The sequence below is a fragment of the Anser anser genome (assembly GCF_964211835.1).
Source record: "Anser anser genome assembly, chromosome: 21".
Classification (NCBI taxonomy): Eukaryota; Metazoa; Chordata; class Aves; order Anseriformes; family Anatidae; genus Anser; species Anser anser.
Genome location: NC_139742.1, coordinates 9,484,607 through 9,510,249, shown reverse-complemented (window position 1 = coordinate 9,510,249; position 25,643 = coordinate 9,484,607). Strand labels below are relative to the sequence as shown.

Below are 25,643 nucleotides of genomic sequence, written 5' to 3'. Positions count from 1 at the left end.
TTACAACATTCTCCTGCAGCCATGGAAGCAGTGTCATAAATATTTAAAAGGAGGTTTAAAAGACCCAATCTGTGCAGACTGAATATTTATGGCCCCCAGAACCCTGACCTTTAGATTTAGGGTAAGGCACACATAAACCAGCCTTATTAAACCGTACACCACAGGTCAGCCTGGGGATCAGGTCAGAACTGAAAGCTCCTTCTGGGTACTTAGCATTTTTCAAGTTCCCAGTGGTAAGCAAGCAGAGTGCAATGAAGAATGACTCTATTTGAAGCCCGACGAGATGCCTGCCGTCAGGGGAAGAGATGGGGCACACAAAGCCCAGCAAGGCTGGTGCAGGGATGCCTGGTGCCAGCCCAAGCAGTCCCAAGAGAAGATAATTAGCACTGGGGTAAATCAACAAATATTGGCCACGGTGTTGGATGCAGAGAGAAAATGCAACGCTGGCTGCTCCCAGAGGAATTGCTTGCAATTCTGGAGAGTTTGTCTGGCCTCTGCTTCCTTCGATTTGTCCCTCTATAGCACTAAATCCCCGGTTACACAGAGCCGGGTGTGTTCAGCTGAATGAGGACCTCTTTGCCTTCATTCAGGTTTTTCTAGCAGACCCGCTGCAGCTAAATACTTCAATCAGAGCCAATCAGAGATTTTCAAAACCACCATGCCTCCCAGCTGGCACATCTTTTTTTTTTTTTTCTTTTTTTGTTCCGTTTCTCGAGAATTATGACTCACACTCCGTGTTTTCAAGTTAAAGCCTTGCATTCCCTCTGCACGCTCAGCCCAGTGCCTTCCTCTTCCAAACCCCTGCCCGAGATGGAGCCAACGGGAGGGGGACATGAGCTGCAGGGACACAGGGTTTGGAGGGGGGTGCAGCTAAGGGAGTGCACAGCATCCCTGCGTTTTTTGGAGCCAGGCCTTCAAGAGCTCAAAAGCCCTTCAGCTCTGCATGTAGTCAGGAGTTTGAAATGCTCCTCTGATGTATTTGCATATTTAAAAATAAGGGAGAGGCAAGAAGATAAAAGGGAAGAGTCTGTGCACGGCAGGCAGTGACCTGCTCACAGGGAACACAGAAAGCTGCTGAAATCCCAGACATGGTACTGGAAAACAAAAACTCCATGAATTTTATATCAATTTTTTTTTGCTTGTTCTCGGCCTGCTCCCTCCCTCTCCTTTTCTTGATTTTGTGCTCTCCCTCCCCCGGGAGAAGCAGCCCACCTCCGGCACAGCAAGCTGCAGGCAGAGGGGGCTGTGCTGCCCCAGGGACAGGCAGGGGGGGGCTGCAGGTACCCAGCAGGAGGCTGCGGTGGGCTCCCTGGGTTCCTGCACCCAGGGGTCCTGCCCCGCAGCCCCACGCTGCAAACCCACAGGGTCCGGAGCCCAGCGTGGGGTGTGCTGGGCAGCCCCAAACCAGCACTGCCTGTTGGCTCATGTGTACGTGGGGCCAAAAATATGTGACTGACAGAGCCACCAGATATTTGACATCCACAACGCTCCTGGCAAAGTCCGTCGTGGTGGAGGTGAAGGAAAACGGGCAGAGGCAGCGGGAAGGATGCTCGGGTTTCTGGCGGTTTGCGCTCCAGCTGGGCCACGTGCAACAGAGCCCATGTGTTAAATAACCCGAGCCCAGCGTGGATGAGCAAGGAGCAAAGCTAAAGTGCCACTTAGAGCTTAATGGGGTTGGTAACAAGTGCTGGTTGCTCGGTTTGGACGTCGCATTTTGAACTCATTTGCAGCGCGATGCCAGATGAGCACCATTCAGATGCCACTTAGAGTCCTGCGGGAAGAGTTACTGCAGGGAGCGTTTGCGGCTGGGTTTTTGTGTGTGCTGCCTTGTTTCCAAGCACAATTTTCCCGTCTAGTCAGTGGCTGGTAATAATCAACAGGGCAAACATGCTTCTCTTGCTTTGCCGATGACGGGCTTTCTATGATTTGTGTCCACTTCTGTGAGGCGTTCCTAGCCCTCTGCTATATCGCTGCATTAATCCTGCTGCTGCTAATAACCATCTACAAGGTGTACGCCACAAGTTCTCCAAGGGAATTGCACATCATTTTTCTGATATTCCCAGATTTGTTAGCTGGAATTGATCCTGCTGCTCCATTAGCTGGAAAACAAACAAACCCACAGCCAAGCTGGCTGCATGCTTATTGCTAGGAACCTGCTAGAAAAGACAAAAGATCCAATATTGCCATTAATAGGTCCACAGGGGCATTTTGAGAAGAGCTTCCATGTCCTCACTTTGCTCTGAACCTTCACAAAGCCTTCAGTGCTTCCTTCTGGCCTGAGCCAACAGCTGCTGCAGATGATCCCTGCGCTCCCCAGGCTTGTTCCCCGTGGGGACCCACCGGGATCTGCTTTTCTCCTCCTGTTAGTGTCCTCCCAGGACTGCTGACAGCTTGGAGAGTTGCAAGGGGAAGCCGGGACATCTCTCTGTCTCAGCTCCTTGCACAGACATCGGGTCAAAGAAGCCTTTCACCATCCCAGGCTCCAACCAGTCCCTTCATACAGGGAGCAAAGGAGCAAGCCTGGGGGCTTGGGTCTTTCTCTACCTAACCCCTGTTATTGTTGTTTTTTGCAATCCCAATGAAATATCCTTAAAATTTATCTTCCTCTCCACCTCGGACAGTGCCAGAGATCCCGGGGGTGCTGCTGGCACGGAGGCATCGGGGCTGCTTCGCCTGCTTCCCCAGGAAGCGCTGCCGCCTGCCAACCCGGCCAGAGATGGTTCCTGCAGCCTGGGGAGCCAGAAAGAGTAACTGCAATAATTCCTTTTGTATGTAAATACTTGGAAGGCGTTCAGATGGGCAGAGCTGCGTGGAGCACAGAAGGCCTTGGCAGGTGCAGGAAGGATCCGTTAGTGGGGGCGGCCATCAGACGCCCAGAAAGGGGTGCTGGCTTTTGGGGGGGGTTAACACCTGCTGGGGTCCAGCTCTCATCTGGGGTGGCAAAGGCAAGGATGAAACCTGAACCCCTGGAATCAGACCTATTTGTGGTCCCGGGAGGATCTGTCCCCATCCTGTTGCATTTGGAAGCCTCAATGCAGAGGGAAAGGTTTTCTCACAGACGTCCTGAGGGAACCCCGGGGAATTTTTGTCACCTGAGAATTCAGGAGCAGTCTCACTGCCTTGTTCCCTGGGGTGTTCAGCAAGCTTGCCTCCTGCTGGGGTTGTTTTCACAGGCTTGTTTTCACCACAGGCCACCTCTGAGCCTGGTGGTCTCAGTGGCCGGAGGGGACGTCAGGGACTTGCCCTGTCCCCAAGGATCCCTCCTGGGCTTGTACCCTCCATGCTCCAGCTCCTGGGATTTCAGCGCCTGCCTGGGAACGAGCAAGGAGCTGATGGAGTTAAGCCATTTACAGAAGGCAGGAGATGATATACATCAGCAGAGCAAACCTTTATGGGTGTTTGGCTAGCAGCTCTTTGTAGGCACTTGGCACATTAGCAGGGATGCTGCCACTTATTGTGTAATCGTCAGCTTAAACCCTCTCCTTTTATTCCCCTTACTCCGCAATACTCAAAACAGAGCAATAAAAACCCCACCCGAGGGCGACAAATAATCACCTTTACCATTTGCCCCTGAGCCTGATGTGCTCGCTGCTGGAAAGCTGGCTGGGAGCGTGCCAAGGGCTTGTCTGTGCTGCCTGGGGGGTGAGCAACACAGGGACACCCCACATCTCTGCCGCCCCCCAGCTGGGATGGCAACACCCCAAGTGGGTGAAGGGGAAGGGGACAGTTTGGAGCAAACACGCCCAGGCCACCTGAAAAAAACCTTTCTGGTTTGAAACTGGTCCCGCTTTCCTTTTCTGTCCACAGGGGTGAGGCAGAGCCAAGCCTGCAAAGGGAGCTGGGCTGGTGTTGTCTCTGGCTCAAAGGCTCTCCAATAGCAGTGGTTTTTAAAAATTAAATGCTGGCGTCCGCTTGTATTTGCATTGTGTAACGTCCTTACCCGATGCAATCACTTCAAATCACTGTTCTTCAAATCCTCTGGGGCATCTGCAGCGAGCAGAGTGCCCAGGTCAAGTATAAACCTTCTGGTTTATTTGGGAACGCGTGTGTCGGTGTTACCACCGCATTAATGAGCCGCGTAAATCACGGCCAGTTGTTAAATAACGAGGGGGGGGAGGAGGGGAAGGCAGGAGGGGCTCTGTACCTTTTGCAGGCAGAGCTTTGCAGCTACAGGAATGATCTGTGTCGGTGTTACAACTTGCCAGCTTGGAGGACATAAGTTTCCCATCCAAATATTGCTTCTTCAGAGGCTTTTGCTGCTCCCAAGGGATCCTGCAGAAATTTGTAAAGCCCAACTTCAGCATGTCCTTAGAAGGGTTTTACAGAAGGCTAATATGAATGCAAATTTTGGTTATTAATAACAAGGCAGAGGGAGGCAGGCTGCTCGTCTTTTTGAGGCTCTCCCTGCAAGACTGGGATGCAGAGGTCGGACTCGGACGCCTGTCGCTGGCTCCCAGACGCACCGGGATTTTTCTGGTTTGCCCATCACCCTTCAGTCTGCACATGGAAAAAGCCCAGTCCCGACAGGCATTTGTCACTTCTGCATAATACACTGTTATTACTTTAGTATTAAAGCAAAAGACAGGGGGGGAAGTGGGAAAACAGACATATTGCTTGGCTGCAATCGTATTTTTTTTTTCTGGCTGCCTTCCTTCCGTCTCCGGCTGTCCCTAAAGCCAACATCCTCTCCAGCCTCAGAGCCTCACCAGAGCCCTGCAATGCAGACGGGTAGGATGGGTTTGTCACTGGATAGGATATTTTGGAAGAATATTTGGAAGAATAGGATGCTATGTGCCAGACGGGTGGCACAAGGTATTGCAGCCAGACCCACAGTGCAAACCTGGACCAGGAAACTTCCACAAACACACCTTTACGCCACGGTAAACAGCTGCTGGATGGGGAGGGAGTGTGGGGCTGGTACTCCATTTTTGCCTAAGAGGCTGCTCATGACACTTGTAAAAAGTTTATATTTCCTATCCATTTTATCAAGGAGGTTTTATTTCCTCTGTGTTTTCCCTCCGCAAGATTGACACTCACATTTCTGGTGGAAGCGCTTCTTCACTTGCTGCAGATGTGCTGAAATCTTAATATAGCTTAAATCCTCTCTGCTCCCTTTCCTGAGAATACAAACCGGGATGGTATAAGGCAGAATTGTTATTTTAGTTACCACTCTCCTATGTCACCTTCACAAATCCATCATAATATTCCTGCATACAGGTTGGAGTGAATTACCGTTGGCAAAGGTGTTTTGGGAGCTTTGAGTTTTGATGTGACAAATCAGGTGCGATAAAAAAAAATATAATAGTTCATAACAATGCCATCTATTACAAAAAAAAAAAGCAATAATAATAATATATATATAAATAGGGGTTATTTCTATAATGAGCTTTAAGTATTTCAGTATTACACAGATTACTGGAAAAAAGCTGGTAGGCACCATCAGCTGCGTCCCTCCTGCAGAACCTGACCTCCTCACTTCCCTCCAGGCTGTGGACACAGCCTAACGAAGGCACCAAGGTAACTGGGAAATGAACACATCACGCAGGGAGACTGTTTGGTTATGGAACTGGAGTGGCTGAACTTAAATATGCTCAAAAAGCTCGGGAAAAAATTGGGGTCGGAAAGTTGTGGGTTGGGCCCACCCCAACCCACCCCTGATAAAAGGGACTCAGGTGTCGCAGTGAATCATCCCGAGGCACAAACCCGGCTTACTGGAAACGAAACACCTGCTAGAGAGACGTCACCTGTGCACTGATCTGCAGCCTTCCCCAGTCTGATCTGAAACACCCCGCTGAAAACAGGAAGAAAAATGTTAGGTGCATCCAGCAACACCAGGACAGAGTTTTCCCTTCTCTCCTTTTTCTCGGTGTCAGATCATTTGGATCATTCCCTGGGTCATTTAGATGGAGGAGACGTGTGTGCTTGCACTTGGTCAGGTCTGGAATCAGTCATCCACAGGGTAAAGAGTGACAATATTTCCTGCCCACGTAATCTGCCACGTGAAAGAAATGAGGCTTACGTGGTGCTTGGGCTGAGCTGATCTTTATTTCCTGGGAAGACACATTCCCTGAGCACATCATAATTATTGACACGAAGGTTCAGAACGGCGTGCTGCTAGGGGATGTCAGCCACACGAGCAGATCCCATCTGCCCTGCTCCAGGAGCTGAGCTGCCACCTGGGCTGCCTGGGGTTTGGCTGGGATTGCCTGTGCATCCCCAACCCGTGGGGATGGCATCTGCAAATCCCCGTCCTGCAGGGCCCCAAGGAGGCCGAGCAATAAAGCAACGATGGACCCCATCTCTCTGGCAGGAGGTTGAGCTGGCCCTCAGATTGCAGGTGGTTGTAGTGCAGCAGGGAGGGCTTCAAAGCGGGGGGTCCCTCAGCACCCCCCTTCCAGCCAGCTACAAAGACGACGACCCTCCAGGTTTTGGCTGTGCCAGGGTTATGGGGTGTGTGTTGATGACAAGGCGGGGATATGGGTAGAAGCATGGCCAAGCTGTGCTTGCTCATAGTCAAAAAACATATTGGAAAAGCGCTGCTTATTCCAGACAGCTCAGAGCCAGGCAGGGAAAAATGGCTGAAAATAAAAACCCTGCCCATGTGTTTTGCCCCAGCTCCTGACCAAGCCAGCCTACTATGGCATCTCTGGAGCAGTGGGATTCCTCAAATCCAGCCTCCCTTTCCCCCAACAGCTCCCAAGCGAGGTGAATGAGTGCCTTGGAAAGGAGGGGGAAGGAAAACACAGGAACTGCAAAAGAAAAGTGGTTTCACCATTTTGCCCCTTCATTACTTAACACAGCTCGCACGCCAAATTTCTGCAGAGAGCAGCAGCCGCGGTTTGAAGCCCGACAGAACCCATCAGCACAAGAGCCGTGGGTTGTGCTCCCCCGATTGCCTCCATCACGCCTGCACCCGGAGCAGAGCCCCCACTTGTTTCACTTGGCAGCCCCCTGCGCAAACCCAATCCATTTCCACCTCCGCTGGCGCGCAGCCCCGCTGCACGTTTTCCTCCTTATATCAAAGCTGACATTTGCAAATTGATCTATTTATACATAATCCCTTCTTCTGCTGAGGTGTTTTTTTAACCGGGCTAGAACGAGACAGACACTCATTTTTTTATTTAATAGCGAGATTCCATCAATGCCTCAAGCTGCGCATTTTGCACCCGCAGGAGTCGGGTATTTACGTGCCGGAATAATGAACCATCAGCTGAGGGGCTGCAGAGTGACAGGGACGTTCTGCGTTTTATGGCCTTTAGTGAAAACAGTCCCCAGTCAATAACTACCTATTTTCTCGAGAGAAGACCCTATTTGCAATCGATATTTTCAGGGGAACCGTACACTCGGAGCAGGGCAGTGGCACAGGGTGAGATGTCGCTGTGTCGGAAATAGCCAACATCAGGCATTGATCTTCATCTAGATGTGGCTGTGTGGGACCCAGAGCTGGAGAAATGTAATAACAACCTGATTTTCTATTTTCTCTGCTGAGATGAGTAGCTTTGGAGCTCCATTATCGCACCCCATTTCTGTGATTTAGTTTTAGGGTTTTTTGCATGTCAAATGCTGCTCCAGACACCTGGCAGGGAGCAACCTCAGCCCTGGAGCACACTGGCGGCAGAGGGACATCACCCCGAGGGCTCCCCTGCTCACCTGGTCTGGACCCAACCTGCCAGACACAAACAGCATGGCTGGACAAGTCCCAAAATCTTCACAATTTGAGCGATTCCAACACCTGCAATGGAGGAACAGGAAGGGAACTTGCCCCAACCAAGCTGCTGACAACCTGCTCCTCTGCTACACCATCCTCGGGCAGCTCAGCCCCACATTTCTGTGAGATCAGGGCCAGGCACTGGATTCATTTTTACCAAAAAACCTATATTTGCTGATGAACTCTTCCCAGAAGCACAGAGCAAACTTCAGCGTAATGCAGGGCTTAAAAACTCCAGCAGCTGTAAGCAGGAGATGTTTTGAAGCATTTGATAAAAAACTAGTCCTTACTTCCAGGCTGGCAAAGTTTCACTTTATATTTCTCCCTCTATGGAAGATTTTAGAGTAGGGAGGATTTTGAATACATCCACATAATGCAGCTTCAGACAGCAAACAGGATTAAAACCCGACTCCAGAAAACGAAAGGAAGTCAGATTACTTGTCAAAATTAAATTTGCCTTTGGATGCCATTACTTCCTACATTAAAAACCTCTGGGGATTAGGAGATAAAAGAGCTAAATCCAATCTGGAGACAGGCTCAGAGGAAAATGTCAGCCAGCCGGTAATCCAGGCTCTTTTCTTTAATAGGATCTTCCCGAAGTCAAAGAAAGTGAGAATAATTATTTAATTCCATTTGGAAGCCGGGCTTCCTTATCGACCCGGCTCAGCACCACTGTCTCCGCGGTGAATCAGCCGGTGGCCCAGCCCTCGCAGCTCCACGAGGTGTTGGCTTCGCCCTCCGTGCAAAACGGGCCCTGCAGCTGCTCCGTGCCCTCAGCACCAGCATCCGAGGACCCAGCAGGATGGGGCCGTTCCTGGCAGGTTCCCCTCTGTGTTCTGAAGCACGGAGCCAACCCTGCAGCCTGCCCCAACCATCCTCGCCCCCAAAAGACTGTAACCATGGTTGCACAGCTATCTGCAGGCACGGTTATCTGCACGGCCACACGTGCACTGACACGGGGGACGATTTAATTTTTTGGTGGGGTACAACAGCCACGAGGAGCCCCATGCCATCCGACGTGCTGATAGATTCACGCCGAAGTTTTCTTTAATCCAAGCACCAGACAAAGCTCCTCGGCCACCACCGTGGATGAAAATCAGCGATCAATAAGCATCAAAATGCCTTAGGGCTTAGGGAGAGACCTGAGGCGAGCAGCGGCGGTGGTGGAGGCGTGCTCTGGTTGCCAAAGCCGGGGAGAGCAGGAGATGGACTGCGCTTTGGGGTCTCGTTTAATGAGGGCCCGGGTGACCCTGGGAGCTCAATAGGTGGGCGAGAAGCAAATACTTGCTATGAGAGTGCTATTTTTAATAGGAGAAGGAGAGCGGGAGTCTCTGGAGCTAGAGAGATCACGCGCTGGAGTTCAGCTGAACGCGTGTCAAACTGCAGGTCAAGAACTGTTTATCCACAGACACTCGCTGCTCTGAAAAGGAAACAAAAAGCAGCCGTGGAAAGAGGCGGCGGGGCTCTACCAGTGAGTAGGGAGAACAAAGGCTCCACCAGCCCCTGGTGACTTTGGGTCTGGAAAACGCACCTGCTCGCACAGGGAGGGCAGCTGGGGGCTGCTGGGCGAGGAGGAGGGTACGGGACATCTAACGCTTCCTGCTGGGACGTTACAGGGGTCTGTGCAGGAGCGGGGCTGACAACCCCCACCTTGCCTCAACCACAAACACTGCCAGACCCAGGGGACTCCCCCCCCTCACCTCCCATCCGAAATTAAAGACTTGCCGCTAGCCTTCAGCTCATCAAAATTACGCACATGCAAATGGGAAGGACGGCAGGGCCAAACGCAGCATCTTCAGATGTCGTTTGCTTAAACCAACACACCCCCAGGCTCAAACGAGGGGCAGTGAGGGAAAAAAACTGCAGTGAGGCCGGCCGAGTGGATGCACTGGAGGGGACTCGAGCTGGCAATGAGGGTTTAATAACACAGGAACTGGTTTGGGTGACGTGCCCCCCCCCCCCCCCCACGCCTGGATGCCACTGCCAGCTTTATCCCTTTATCCGTGCCAGCCCTGCCTGTGCCACTTTTGACAAAGCAAAGGTGGCCTGTCACGCCTGATGCCTTTTTTTTTTTTTTTTAATTAAACTAGCTGTAGGGAAATATAACATTTTCCTTCAGTAATTCATCCCCACGGCTCCCCTATTTTGTCATTTTAATTAAAGCCAGCCCCAGCCACAGTTTGGATGTTTGCAGCGATTAGTATTAAATCAAGCTCAGGCCTCGGGGACTGGTCCCTCGTCTGCTTTCGGTTGGGTTTTTACAGCAAAAACCAACAGGACCTGGGGCTGAGTGCCTGAAAAGGGCAGCACAGGCACCGAGGCAGAGATCCGGGGCTCGGCCGGGGCAGGATTTTGCCCCTTTGGTGGCGCTGCCCCTGCCTCTGCTCACCATGGCCAGTCCCAACCGAGCTGGAGTTTCACCCACGTACCCTGACTTGATTCTTCTCTGGAGGAAGCACTCCGTTTTAATTGTTTCTCATTAAACACACCCTCACTGCTCACCTTGTATACACAGAGGGATAGAGAGTTGTTAGGGTTTAATATAAGGGAGGCAAAGGGGCTGGGAGCTCAGCTGCCACCCCAGCCCTGCCCATCCTTCCCTCCCCTGCAATCCCTGCCAGCACGTGCACCTCTTTCAGCCGGAATTTTTAACGCCCAGCCTGAACCTGCCTTTCTTTGAGGTTAAATAATTTGCCCGCAGCTGCTTTAATCATTGTTGCTCTGTTAATCGTGAGTTATACGGTATTCAGAGATTTTGTTAAGCCCACAGCTTCGGGGAAAGGTAGTTACTTGGGTCTCACACATTTCACTTGTAAAAAAGCTCTCATGTTAGCCTCGGAGGTGTCAGAGCAAAGGTGGAGAAGCGTGACCCGTGAATCAGCTAATGGCTCAGAAACAAAGAGAGGAACAAAGGAGGAAAACACCCAGGAAGGATTTGTTAAATCTAATTTCTCCATGATTGCTTTGCCTGGGCCCAGTTCAGAGGATTTCTGAGCAGCAGCAGGGTGGTACTCGGTGTTTTGGGTGACTGGTGGAGCCCAGGAATTGCCGTGCTGCCAGGGCACAGCTCCGCCACTGCCACAACCTTGAGTTTCGCCCCCAGCTGCTTCTTGGCAGGGAGCAGCAGCTGGAGGTGCACAGGGCCAGACCCAGGTACAAGCCCCCCCCGGCTGCTTTTTGACCCCCAGCAGATCCCCCTGGGGCCAGCACCCATCCCCACAGCCCCCCCAGGGGCTCAGCTCATTTTAACAACCCAGCTGCTTGTTGGGAGAGGGCGGCTGAGCCCCGTGCCTGCCCCAGAGGCTGGAGCCAAGGGGGAACCCAGGCTGGCAGCACAGTTACCCGAGCAATAAAACCCTAAACAAACACCCCAAATCCACCGGCTGAAGCCACGCAGGGTTCTGTGTGCGTATGAAGGTGAGAAAGCTCCCCCAGGATGTCAGGTACCTTTGCTTGACCTTGCAGATGGGCACAGGAGGACGCTCGGCGCTCGCTGCGGCACGGGGGCGAGTGGCGGCCAAGGGGGGAAGCAAAAGGCAGGCAGCGCTGCCAGCTCTGCCCGCCCGAGCACCAGCAGATGGAAGAAACAGGAGGAAGCATCGCAGAGTGAGTCAAGACTGTGATTTTGCACAAGGGAAAACTGTTCCTCCTCCCCACAGCAAAAAAATAAAAAAAAATAAAATAGTCGTCTTGTCAACAAATCTTCAGGATTGTGCAGAACACGAGCGGGTGACGAGCCCTCACAGGGACACCTGAAACAGCACCAGCTTTTTCTAGCTGGAATTACACTGGCTTGGTGAAAACGTACACAGAATTAAAAGCTATGGAAACCAAGGGCTTCACAGCCAGAAGCAGGAGTCGTGCTTCGGTTTCTCATCCCCTGCGCAGTCAGAGGAGGAGAGCAGCTGCTGCCACCCCCTGCTTCCCCCCACGGCGCTCAGCACCGCCAGCAAGCTCCGGCCCATCTTCCCTATGAGAGCCACATCCACCACATCTGCCTCACCTTGACCCCTAGAAAATGAGATTGTGTATACAAAGAAATCGAAGTCTGGATACAGAGACCCCAGAGAAATGACAACCTTCTCTAAATGCCAAGTGAAAAATAAAAATACTTCGGTAACAACCCTAGCCTCAGAGGGGAAGGACCAAAACGCTTGCACAAACCAAACCTAAAGGTGGAGGAAGATCCCAAAACTCCTCTCTTCCACCAGACTTCCGCAGCCTCCTTGGTAATGACTTAGTACTTAATTAAGAGTGGTTAAAGTTATTCGTCACACCTGACTTAGGCTTGTCTATGAGGAGAAAAGCTGCGGAGGCTTTGCACAGAGGAAGGTGGTTTAACCCCTTCCCCCCCCCAGCATCTCCGACCTGCTCCCCGGTCTCCTCCCGGGGCTCCGCACATCAGCAGCAGCCAGTTCCCAGGTGTTGGGAAGGCTGGGTCTGATCCAGGTCCCAGTCCACGTAGCACAAGCCAGGCAAGCCAAATCAAAGGACTGCAAAGCAAAGTGCTCATCCACAGGGTGACTGTGGCTGCAGAGCAGCAGATGCAGCCCAGACCTGGCGTGCAAAGCTGGGCGTGCTGTGGGCTTGCAGTAAACACCCTGCGACCTGCTTACTGACCCGCCTGTCTTGGGGTGAAGGGATGTATTGCACACATCCACACGGCTTTATGTAAGGGCTACAGAGATGCTTAAGAATAAATTAAATGCATCCAACTCCCCTCAGAACGATGAATCAATCTCATTTGCATGTCTCACCCACAACTCCCGAAGTGCTGATGCTGGGAGAAAGTTCCTCCAGTTTTCTTTTTTCTCCTTGTCTGTCCTCACACGCATTTCTCCAACCTCCCTCGTGTCTTGGGCAGCCAACGCCACGCTGCGAGGATGAGATGAGTCAAACCCCCTGGAGGAGGGTGGGCACCTGCCCACATTTTACCACTTTTGTGAGGGTGTTTTACAAGCCCACAGCATGCACAGGCTCGTCTGCTCTGCTCATCCCCCCACACTGCCATCCCCAGCGATTAAGGGCTCGTAGCCCTGGCTCGGGCTGCCCTGTGGGGTCGTCCCCTTGCTGCTCCCCTCCCACCCCACCCTAGCCAAGAGCTCACCTGTTTCCAGTGGGCAAAGTGTGTTCATTGATAGCAAAACAGCTCATGGTTGCTAAATGTGGGTGTTCTTGCACTGACCTGGGACAATCAGCACTCCTGGTTAAATTAGCACCAGGGCATTGTTCCGCTCTGGTGCTGCAGCCACCTCTGACCAGAATTGAGTTTTCATTGCCAGATATTTCCGTGCCTTCCTACCTACCACATCGCCAGTGGGACCTGACCCCCCATCAGCTACTAAAAAAAATTCTGCAGATACTTCAGGTGCAGAGACTCCGGGCTCCTGCGTTTTATTGCAAAGGAATCAGTTTTGCATTACAAAGGCCAGCGAGGAAACCTTTCTGTGCTGGGTCTGCAGTTCTCCTCTTGATGCTAACACAAGCTATAAACCGAGCTCACTGAAAGCCTAAAATATTTACTGATCATCCTACTTCTGCTAGCCACGTGGAAGTAATAGCCATGGAGTAAACCAGAGAAAAGATCCATTTATAGCTCTCAGGGAACATTTTTCCCTGAAGGAAGATACCACCTCTCCCCCAAATGTATGAGCTTTGGTCTCCCAACGTACACGTGACACTTTTTTTCTCCTTTTCTCTCCCAAAATCAACACACCTGCTGGCAGCGAGGATGGAGGAGAAATGCTGAGGACCAGGAGGAGACGTGCACCGCAGGCACTGGCGAAGCTCTCGGGGTGATGTGGCTCTCCCTTTACCCACTGGTAGAAATCCGGAGGTGTAAATGTGTGCACCTAAGGAAGCGAATGAAAGGCTGAGCCTCCTCTATTTAGGCCAAGTACATCTCCAGGGTGGGATTCTCACCGCGGAGCCTCAGTGAGCAGCCAGGATGCCCACTGGAGACACAGAACAAGGAGCTAACCGTGCTGAGCGACGTCTGTGTGTGCCTGGGGGCTGCCAGCAAGGAAACTCGGCATGAAGCCGCCTGCTGGACGGGGAGCAGAGGAAAAGAGTTATGGGGGGGATGCTGCCTGTGCTAATTGCCAGTTCAGAGATCAATACAATTATAACCCTTGGGCATACCGCCTTTGGCTTACCGGGAGGTAACGCATTTCTGGGATTTCATCCTAATCCCTAATGTTTATTATCACCTGCTTCCAAACTGAAATCTGGGTATTAAAGGTGGTCCTCGCGGAGGGGCTGGCTGCACAGTAAGGGGGCTGTGACACGAGGTGGCAGTCCCCAGGGCCATGTCCCTGCCCCGTGGGGTCTGCCTGGGGCTCACATCGTGCTCATCCACGGGCATAGGGCAGACACCAGAGCCCCCGTGCAGCCCAGCACCCTGCAGCTCCACGCCTCTTTCCACAGAAAGACTATTCACAGGCAGTGAATAAAAAAAAATGATGTAGTACCAGCTTTACAGGGTTGGCTCGCTGGTACGGAGTAGGAGGAAGCCTTCAAACCCCAGCACTCATTACGAGCCATACATCCGCGGCTGTTGTGCGTAATAGTCTGTTCCTAATGAAGCTTGAACTGAAGCCAGTGAAATCGTACAAATGTAAGAGAGAGGGGAAAAAACAGGCCTGGTGCTTTAAGTCTGCATTAAATCTTGCCTGCTGAATAGCTGTTAAATATCACGGATCGGTTTGCACCTGTGGGTGATGAGAGGCAGCAACCCTGCACCTGCTGCGTTTCATGGTCAGGCCCAGCACGCCAGGTATCTGAGACATGGGCTGCAAAATACCTACCTACACGTGTTGGTAGACATGATCAGCATTGTATGAAATTCTTCAATGGTTTTGCACAGTCTGCTGAGCCACTGTAATGAGGAGGAGGAGGAGGAGCATTTACACAAACCTGCAGTTTATGAATGTGCCATTTATACGCTAAACTTGACTGCTGTTTATCGGACTGGATCTGGCAGCTCAGAGTGAGCTGGAAACAGCAAATCACTTAGTACATTGCCTCCAAAACTAAGCTAAATAAGACTCTGGGGAGCAAGGCAGTCCATGGTCACTGCCTCCATCATATTCTTTACTCTCGACATGTTTTTTTTCTGCGGTTTACATTACAGTGAGGCTACAGAAGCATCTGCTCCAGTCTTTAACTGTATCAGCTTCCTAATAGAGATGCTCTGGTTTTATTTTCTTTTAATTTTTAAAAATTTTAATTTTCTTCTCTGAACATCAATGGAAAGAAAGATGCAATGTTGTCAGAGGTGTGAGTGGAGAGAGAATATTTTATAGGGCTGCTCACCTATTCCTGTACAGCCTCTGCCTGCACAGCTTTGCCAGGGACTTTATCAGGCACTTCATCCAACTCCCAGATAATCAGCGGCCTTGCTCTTAGTAGTTACCGACCCTCATTTGGCACCACCTCACACTTGAGGGCTCTGGAGGGGGCTCAGAGCAATTCCCTGCAGTTGCGCCCACAAAGAGCTGAATTTGGGGGAACGGAGCTGCGCGGGGTCTGCACTGCTATCCGCTTCTGATAACAGCAGCACTGCGAGGGCAAGGTGCACGAGCCCCGTGTTTACTCACATCCGTGTGCTCATCAGGTGAGGAGCAGTGCAGTGCATAATCTTCTGTGACAAACAGATTTTTCCCCAGGAATCTCATAAAGGACTTGGAAAGGACATTTATGGCTTCATAAAGCACTTTGCTAACGACTTGCTTTACCACTGCTAAATCAACTGAAATCATTTAGCACTGTCCTCCTGTAACTTTCCACATTTGGTCTACAGGGGAAGAAAAAAAAAAAGAGTGCTGACATTTGCAAAACACATCTCAACCCATATTAGATGGTGTTAATTAAAATGACTTGCTGGGTAATGAGCTACAAGGGAAAAAAAAGAAATCAATCAGAGGCTTAGCGCAATTAAAGCCAGCTAGCCCAGCTCTGCGCCAGCGTGGCGGCACCAGCACCCCTGGCATGGGGCAGATCCTGCATCCCCGCAGCATGACGGGCTGTGATGGGGCTCGGGCGTGTCGTGGGACTGAAAGCTCCAGTGCCAAGGGGCAGCCAGGGCCTCTGCAGCCCTCTCCTTCCAGCATTCCTCGCCCCATCCCCGAAAACAGAGCATTTCCATCATTGCTGGAGACTGAACACCGTGCATGTGGTGCTGAGCCCGGTGCTGCCCTGCCTCACCTGCCTTCACCCACAGCCAGTGCCTCAAGACCTGCATCTGATCAACACCGGCGGATAAGTCTAAGAACAAGAAAAAAAAAAAAAAGCAATGGGAATAGGGAGGAAAAAACAACAGTATGAAGGAAATGGGCTATTTCTTCCCCCAGAAGGTGCCTTTCAGGTGGTTAGGTCGTGGTGCAAATTAACAGTGTGCTGGGACACCATTGCAGGCATTCTGTGTATTTGGAGACTGAATTACCAAATTAAATGTGACCCTGTCTCCAAAGAGGGGAATTTCAGTGCTGTTCTGTGGGGGGAAGCTTAGCCGTACTGTCTCTAAGCATTTTGCAGCTTCTGCTCCAAAATTCATGTAAACGTCTGCCTTAGCTTAAGTGCTTCCTCAACACCGGCGTTTGCCGAGCAGGGGCCTATTGCAGGCAGTGCAATACAAGGCTTCTGCTGCTACAGCTCTTATTAAGTGTCAGAACAAAATGGGCAAAACTTGCTCGTAAAAGGAGCCCAGCTGACAGCAGCAGGGTAAGTGCTTTTTATTCATCTTCCAAAAAGGTACTTTCAGGCGAGCAGCAATAAAACCTCCCTGCTTGGCCCAGGCCAGACGATGCTGTCCTGGAGGACGATATGCCAAGACAGGGAGGAAGCTCAGTCTTGCAGGCGTGCCACCAAGCCCATACAGCAAGCAATAAATAACCATAATGGGCCCTTTTCACTGCTTCTCTCTTGAGGCTGTCACCCAAGTCACCAAACTGTGGAATTGCATTCACCATTTTAACTGTTTCTAAGAGAACTGAGGACGGAGTTAAAATCGAACAGAAGACGCAGTTTTCTCCTCTATCCAGCTCTCCTCACCCTGCATGTTCAGTCACAGCCCAGAACCATAAAATCACAGAACGGCTTGACTTGGGAGGGACCTCAAAGATCCTCTCGTTCCACCCCCCTGCCACGGACAGGAACCAATACACCTTTCCAATTTTTAAATAAAGAAGTTATCACTGCACGAGTGTCCGGGCACCTCCCTGCTCTCACCTGCTGTTCTGTCCTCCCTCGTCATTTCTTGCGTGAGCAACAGGAGCCAGGGCAGAGCAGACCTAGGTCGGCAGGCAGATAACTGCAGAGGAGGATGAGCATCTTCTGCTGCAGGGCCAGGGCAGAGCTCTCCTCCCAGCTTGCTCTTGCTCCATTACTCTGCCTCTAACAACGAGGCACAGCTGGGATGGCTCTGCAGGAGGAGAAGCCCTGGGTGAGCCTTGACCAGAAAGCCTTTCCCCTGCTCACACACACACGTGGCAAAGGGGAGTAGAAAATCCCTACTTGTCATCAGCAGCAGAGCAGGCACAATCAAGGGGAGCCAGGATTTCAGCTGCCAACAACAAGTGGCATCATGGCACGGATCCTTCACTTCATAACACGGACCCAGATAAATGATAAGCACTGCCAGAAAGATCTGAGAGAAGGCAACTCTCTGGCCAGCCAGACCAGAAGAGAACTTTATTTATTCCAGCAAAGCCCCCGGTGACCATCAGAAGGATGGTCACACACACGCTTCAGATTTAATTTCTCTAAATGATGCATTGTTAGGAGGGACGGGAGCTGTGGAACCGCTCCGGCAAGTCTGTTTGCAGTGATATACCGAAGGCAGCTCCGAAATATCATAGCTGTGATACGGCACTTCAGAGGACGGGGCGGATCATCGATCCAGATTTAGGCCTGTGTAAAAAGCAGCTCATGTGCAGCAGCACACGCAGCACACCTTTATGAAAACCCCTCCACCTCCCTGCCGACAGTGACGAATTTCCCTGCGTTTCCCCAGCGAGGGACCGGAGTGCCAGCCATCCCTCGGGGGAAGGCAGACCCAGGGAGACAAGTCGGATACAGATCGGGAGCAAAGCAGAGGGGGGGGGTTATAAAGCAAGGGGGATGTAGCAGAGCTTGGACAAAGGTTTTTGACAAAGCCGAGTACCCCCACAGGGCTGGGAGAGCACCAGGTGCCCCCGTCGCAGACAGCCCCAGAGGGATGCGCCCCCCCCGCAGCATCGCCGTGCCATGCCTGCTCTTCACACCTCGGGAAGACTGAAGCATCTCCCCCACACGTTCACAGCCAGCAAAAGTGTTCACATTCTCTTAAAGGAAGACTCCAAGCAAACAAACGGGAGTATAAGCAATTCATCACCGTCTGAAAAATGATTCTCTTTGATTTGTGAAGCTCTCAAAGGGTAAAATAGGGAAACGGGCATGCTCGGTCACACCTGAGCTGCCTTCGGCATAGCTCCTCTTTGGGGATGCGTGGTCATTTTTAATTACCTATGCTAGAGGGTATGTTTGGGTAACTGCAAGAAAGATGGGAGGATATATATATAAACCCCCTTCTTTTCAGAATGAATTTTTACAGAAACCGAGCCAAGTGTACACCGTCACCCTTGTACCCAGACTTGAAAGACTCCAGATCTAGCACAGGGACATTCGCTAAGGGAAGATGGGAGCTCCTGGCTCAGAGCAGCCGCTACCAGAGGCACCAGGGAGACTCCACCGTTGTCTCTTCCTCACCACCAACTGATTCTGTCCAGGAGGGCGGTGCAGCTGGGCATTGTGTCAGGAGCCAAAGCACTGGGCATGTGTCAGGAGCAGCACGTAACCAGCACTGTGAGAGGGGTGAAAAAAAGAATCACTCTTTCCTGTAAACTTAGCAGGACTCTTCAGGAAAAAATAAATATAAAATTGCCTGTGTCATTAAAAAAAAAAAGTATGGCTTAAAGAAATCATCAGAGGTAGAGACGCCAGAGAAGCCTGTTGCCTTCTGAAAACACTTATCAGCATCTTTGTCAGAAAGAAAGCTTTATTCTCTTCCTTGATAAACTACCATGAATGATGGAATGCAGAAATAAATGATGAATGAAATGCCTTAATTAAATACAAACTGAGAGCAACTTGGGGCATTGTATTTTAATTCAGTCCTTTGACAGCACTTCATAAGCCTTAGGACAACATCTCACATTTTGTAATGCAAATGAGCTGCTACACTGGTAACCTTCACCCCCCAACAGGAAAGATGGGAGAGCTGAGAGCTTTGGAAAAGACACCTCCCAGGAGCCAAGTGGAATTTGCCTTTTTTTTTTTTAATAGGAAAAAATGTTGGGGTAAGCAGTTTCCCCAGGACTCAAGAGGCAAAGTCCTGCAAGCTGCGAGCACCCTGGGCAGCCCAGCCAGGCTATGTGGGATTCCCAAGGAGCTGCTGGAGCAATCCACCGAGACCATGGCAGAGGAAACTCCATCGCCCTGGGAGGAAGCATTCCCACGGTCTGGGACCATAGGACGTGGGAGAAAACGTGCACTGCAGTGCATGAGGTGCTGCCAGAGGAGGGACTTGCCCGAGCATCACGGACCTGGCTGAAAGGCAGGAAGAGTATGAGCAGAAGGGGGTCACAAAGGTTTAGGGTGACAAAACCCATTACAATTCTAGGAACTGTCTTTTTAAACAATTTCAGAGACTTGCTATGTTCCACCCCAGACACCAAACCTACACACCCTTCTGGGATTAACGTGAAGAATAGCTGCTCAACCAATGCTGGCATCGCCTACCATTAACGTGTAGGGGCCAATTAAATTATCAGTGCAGTCAGATTGCAAATGCCTCTCACAAAGCGATATTTCACCTTCAGTCCCCATCATCATGCAGTGCAAAAAAAGAACAGAAAGAGCATTCCCTCTGTGGGAATTTTCTTCTTTTCTCTCTCTGCTAGTCCTTCCAGATCTAATAAACAGGGCTAATAGACAGCTACATCCAAAGATTTACTGCATTTAAGCCCGACACAAGGATCCGGAGATGTAGCCCTTAAGCACTGATTTGTATTCAGCACGAGACGCTCGCTCGGGGAGCAATGCCAAACTCAGTGCTGAAATACCTGATTTCACAGTGGAAGACTTAAAAGGCTACGAGCACAATGTCATCAGAGAAGGTCTGAACTTGTTCATGAGTTTTTTAATAAGACTCTCAAGCTCCCCGTTTGGGTTACAGGAGGATTTATGGGTTTAGAGAAGAGCTCTTCTCAAGACGTTTTATCAGAAGTTCCAACAGGAAGGGAATAACTCCGTGGCAGACAAACGACAGCGCCAGGGCTGGTGACAGGAGCTGGCTCCCACAGCTGGATGTGCTCCCATCTGAATCCCCTCCAGGGCCTGAACAACACCCCTCTTTCCCAGAAAGGGTAAAGAAGCAGGAGGCTCATCCACAACCCGCATTGTGTTCATTTGCCTCCAATAGTTCAAGCTTTTAGGTACTACAAGGAGCCTAGAAACATTTCCAAGCCTTTTTTCTCCCAGATGTTAGGAAAAAGAGCCTCCAGGATCTCACTGATTTGGGGCTCATGCAAAAAGCAGGATTTGAGGTCCTGCAGAAGGGCGGGCAGATCCATTCACACCCTGCTGTGAGCACATCTCCCGCATCCTCCTCGGAGGCACTGCGGTGCCCATCACTGCTCACCTCTGGTGGACAAAGTGACAGCTCCTTGCTCCGCCATCACTATTAATCATCTCGTTAATGAAGGCTTGGAAAACCAGTCCTGGAGATGGGGGGAAGGGAAAGAAAGGATGAGATCAGCAAACTAATCCATCTCTAAGATTTTTTTAAGCTTTTGACTATAGATTTCTTCCTTCCAGAGTCTGCCAGAGCAGGGAGGGGGTGAGACCTGTGCAGTTAAACAAATCAATTGATGAATTTTCTCCATGACATTCAAGGGCTGAGTCCTGGGCTAATCATAAAAAGGCACTGCCAGAGGATTTTAATAAATCCCCTTAATTAAGTGATATGTTTTAGAATTAAATTATGATGAAAACTATAAATCCTTTCCCAATGAATGGAGTTCAGTGTGTACAGAGGGAGCAGGGCATCCCTCTTCTATCTTTCTGTTTTTCCCCTCCTTAATACAACAGGATTCAAACAATTAATTATCAAACAATACAGGAAGCCATGTCATTTATCACCCTGCAATCCAGCCTTTTGAGAAGTGAGATTTAACCTTGCGCTAACTAATCCTGTGCCGGCAGAACAGTTTAAGGCTTTTTCTTCCCCCTTCTTCCTTCCTCTCCTCGCTGAAGGACTCCAGGGCTAGTGCCCTCAGCTTGCCAATGCCCCTTTGGAAACCTTGTCCCTCTGCCTCACCTGCGATGCGGTGCTCAGCCAGCCAGCCCCATGGACGTGCAAGCAGAGGTGGTGTTTGCACCACTTGGTGCTCACAGAAAGCACAGGGAGCTGCCTTCGTACGTAAGGAGTTCATACAGGGAGAGCTACAATAAGATGGGGCGAGGTAGATGGGTCACTTGTCCCTGACCCCAAGAGACTGTGCCCGTGTGCCTCATTGATAGTCACAGCCAACAATGGCACCAAGCTCAGCTCCAGCAGGAACAGCTTGGTGCCCTGCTCCTGCCCTTGCAGGGACCCCTGGTCACACAGATGGTGCTTGCCCGCAGCTCTGTGGTACACGGCTTCCTGGATTGAGAAACATCCCTGTGGGACCGAGCTCAGCATCCCACAGGGCAGGTGAATGGCTGTCGGGCAGGAAATTGCAGGTGGGGCAAGAAAGATCCCGGTCTGATCCCCTTGGCCAGAGCCAAGGGCAGGGCAGAGGCATTCACTGCTGTAAATTGGCATTAAGGGATAGAGGAATGCATTAAAAAAGGAGCTGATGGACAGAGGAGAATTACAGCAGGACCCCAGAGGAGGGAAAGGATGGTCTCAGCACCCTCCCCATGCTTCTGTGCTGATGACTCTGCCAGGGTTGTTTCTCAAGAGCTGGTTTATCTCCTACACTGAACACAGCGCTCATACATTCAGTACAGGGAGACCTTGACCCAGGACAGCTGAGAGCAGGAAAGAATAGAGAGATGTAAAGGAAAACAGTTCTGGAGAGGGGGGAAAAAAAGTGTATATAGCACAAAGCTTTACCTGCACAATGGGTTGCTTTAGCTGTAGCATTGTTATACAATGCAAAAGCTGCCATAATGCAGTGGAGGGAGAGTCAATATGAACTGGAGAGAAACTTAACAAGAGAGATTGCTCCCCAAGACACAGCCTTGTCACAGCTGATGCAAACAGAGGCTCTTTGTTAGCATATTTACCTTGCTCCACGATCATTTACTTGCTGCATAAATAGAACTGTTCATTTTCTTCTCCCAGCCAGCTCTTCTCCTCCGTGGGGATATCAGTGCAAATAGCTCAGGGTATCAGGCCAATGTAATATCCTTTTCCAACAAGGCTGCCGGTAATTGCAGGAAGAAAAGGAGAAGACAAAAAAAAAATCAGTTGTAATAGCTGCTGAAAAGTTGCAATTAAAGCAAAGAAAATACGCAAAAGGAATAATACAGTACTAAGAAAATAAAGTAACTAATAATAGGAACTTCCTTGATATTGACTTATCTGTAGCTGTAGTAGGACCAGTGCCCTGCTGCTATTTCTGTAACCTCCAGAAGCTACACCAAGAACAAGAGCAGCACTTAGCACGCAGCCATTGCTTTCACTTTTCAATACACCACTCCATCGCTGAGCAACTTACCAAGCAGCACAACAGCCAGATGAATTTTTCCAATTAATCTCCTTCTGAAAGAGAAATAACTTGGGGTCAATAAATTCACGAGAGAGTTTTCCACGTTCATCTGAAAATGCCTGTTGTTCAATAAAAACCCTGAATGCTGATAGGATTTATCAGTTTCCAAATGCTACCAGCACTAAACCTTTTGGCTTACCTCTACTTCAAACTATCCACAGGGGAGCTTCTTGCCCCCTCAGTCTGCAGGGAACAAGAGGGGGAGCAGCTGCTGGCATTTTATGGGGCAAAAGCAATCAGGAGCTTCACCTGGCGAAAGCCTTGGTTTACTACCACCTGTCTCCGAATTGCCCTCTCAAATCTTGGTAAATACAGCAAGTCTGAATACTTTCCAGGGCCTCCCACCCTGAAAACATTTTCTGGGGTTTTTCATTAACTTTGCCACAAACACCACTGGTTACAGAACAGAGGTCCTTTGCACAGGGACATTCAAAAGTGTCACCTTGAGTGGCATGTACGCACGTCACCTCTGTATTGCCAAGCAGCCCACAGGGCCTGTGCAGGTGCAAAAATCCCCTTTAATCATGAGAAATGATAAAGTGGGAGAAAGAAGAGCAGTATCTGCTGTTTATCCATCCCCTAGTGAAAGAGAGAATCAAAACATTTCCCCATTCAAACTCTCTTGAAAGACGGCAACTGGTGAAATGTAACTTGCTGCTGGTAAAAACACAATTGTTTTCAATAATTAATATACAAGATACTTTAAAGAAAAGCAGAGGTCTCGTGGAGTGGAAGGTGCAATTATTGTTTCATTAAAGATTGATTGCGTGTGCGGCCATTCATTTGAATAATGGCGCTGCTGACACCTTAAATGGAATGATAAATGAGGTTTGGTGTACTGCTGTGACTTGATACACAAGTTGGCTCATGGATGCTAGTGAGAAACAGCAGCATCCCTCCAGCCCCAAAGGTCACCTGAAATATTAAAGAGCTGAAGATCAAGTAACAATGAATAAGGTCGAACAGAATGTTACGGTGACAGGACTGGAATTAATTGGGTGATAATTGTCTTACATTTTTGCCTTTATTTTTAGTTTATTTTTCTTATGAAAAGAACCCAGAGGCATGGCCCCGCTTGGCAGTGAAATGCAGCGCGCTTGCCACCAGCCGCAGCAGAACAGTTTCTCTTCTCGGGGGGAAAGCAAGGTGCCCCCAGCAAGCGGCAGGGGCCATCTGGGAAAGGGGCTTCCTAAATCCCAGCTCTGGGCTAGGTGGGATGCTCATCATTCCCATCCCAGCCCCAAAAGAAGCCTGGAGGGCAATGCTCGCTGAGAGTACCCCTACTGTCACCCAGAGTGTTTGTGCTTGAGATAAAAGTGTGGTTCCCACGATGTTTTTCTCCAGCTGCTTGGCTGGGGAGAGCAGAGGGGGTGGGAGCGTTCCCCTCGTCTCCTTGGCAGGGCAGGGGGCAGACCAGGGCCACCGTCCTTCTGCAGGCAGCGAGGCTTGCAGGGCAGGAGTTACAGGAAGAACAAACACATGTTGGAAGTAAATGCCTTAATTATATTCATGATCGGTTTTGCCCTAGTCTGCAGCACTGAGGAGACCCCCTTCTATCAAAGTCAATTAAATGGATGCTATTCTACTAAAACCTAGCAATAAAACAAGGGCTGTACATATCCATTAAACTGCAGTACATATCCATTAAACTTGCTTTTGCTGCTGCAGTTCATTTACTGCCAGGTTTTGGACTCGATTCTGATCTCATTTACGTGGGTTTTACCCTGGTGTAATAGCAGAGACTTCTCAAAGTCAGTCCGGCTGATTTACTCCAGCCTGGTACAGATATTGACACAGTTACAAAGGGATGAGACAGATACTTTCATTTCAAAGACCTGCAAATAATCTTTGAGCATCAATAAACCCCAGAGATTAATGGCTTGCTAAGCAGCCAGGTTGCCCTACAGACGCTCACACACACACACATCTAAATGCAACTCCTAAAACAAATTTCTCCTGGAGACAGGAAAGCTTTCTCCCCGACCACCCCAGCAGGATCCGTGCTGATGATGCCCTCTGACTTCATGCCCCTTCTGTCCCCACGGGCCCTGGGGACAAAAGCTGGAGGTGACAATGCGGGGGGCAGTGCTGGGGCTGGGTGGGCTCTGAGGGCCCGGCCAACCCAAAGCAGGTCGTGATTCCGTGCTTCTAACAGATTTTTTTTTTCTCTTTTATAGGAAAAGTGGCTCAATGCCTGCTTGTGTCAGGGGGCGTAACGCCCATACGGCCAGGACTGACTTTCTGTTTTAACAGACACCAAGAGCATCCCTGGATTTTATACCCTGCTGTCATATTCTATAAATTTATCTTTTATATACATACTGATGCTTTTAAAATAAACCTTCAGAAAAGCATCTTCAGCTCCTTCCCTTCAATCTCCGTCCACCCCTGGCCTCTCGTGGTGTCCCTGCGCAGAGGTGACATGCTCCTGCCCTTGTCCCCAGGGACCCTCACACAGACAGTGCTGGGGTGGCACCTGCACCTCCGCCAGGCATGGCACACTGCATTCAGAACAGAGCGGTGTGATCGGGGTGAAATTTAACATTTCATAGCTGCTTTTTGTATTTCAAAGGGCTTGCAGGCAACCCGCTCGTGCAGTGCAGCCCGGAAGCTGAAGACGAGGTGGTGAAGTTATCAGCACTTTAAAGACGCCTTTGCTTTCTTCAGGTTTCCTTAAGGAGTCTCACGGTAGTTTTCTTAAAGGGGGCTGAAGATAACAGGGAAATGGCAGCACGTGTAGAAAAGGGAAAGGAGAAATCCGTGTTTGCCTGTAGGCAGAGCAGCAGGGAGGTCAGGCAGGCAGGGTGGCTCGTTCTCAAACATCCACACAAGTTAAAAGCTTGAGTCCCGGTGACTTTCGCACAAAGTTAGGAAGATGCCTTTGAAAATATGATGCACGCATCCCAGAGCATCAGCAGCTCCGTCCCCATCCGTCTTTAGCCTCTGTGGTTCTCACTGCCCTGCTCCGATCAGCTGGAGACGCACGGAAGGACACGCACAAGGGGAGACAGAAACCAAGGACGTCCTGGTTTGGGACGATGTGCTGGGTGCACCTTTGGGGTGACCCACACTTATGGCTGTCGTTTTGCCTTAAAAGCAGCTGCAAGCACAAAGCTATAACGCTTCACGGCAATAAG

The 25,643-nt window shown here is 50.3% G+C and overlaps 1 long non-coding RNA gene across 7 annotated transcripts; it reads right to left on the bottom strand.

Annotated features, from left to right (window-relative positions):
• Nucleotides 1-337: 337 nt before the first annotated feature.
• LOC310885025 lies at nt 338-23,615 on the bottom strand. Of its 7 annotated transcripts, XR_014574512.1 has the most exons (9): nt 22,646-23,615; nt 22,456-22,499; nt 22,022-22,158; nt 20,388-20,466; nt 13,425-18,548; nt 12,466-12,583; nt 11,156-11,460; nt 4,145-9,128; nt 338-3,311 (listed from the first exon to the last, which is right to left on the bottom strand). It is a non-coding gene; the product is annotated as an uncharacterized lncRNA (long non-coding RNA). The 7 variants fall into 7 exon arrangements; XR_014574513.1 differs by lacking the exon at nt 338-3,311 and having other exon boundaries at nt 5,676-9,128; nt 11,156-11,357; nt 22,646-22,831; XR_014574515.1 differs by lacking the exon at nt 338-3,311 and having other exon boundaries at nt 5,677-9,128; nt 11,156-11,263; nt 22,646-22,830.
• Nucleotides 23,616-25,643: the final 2,028 nt, after the last annotated feature.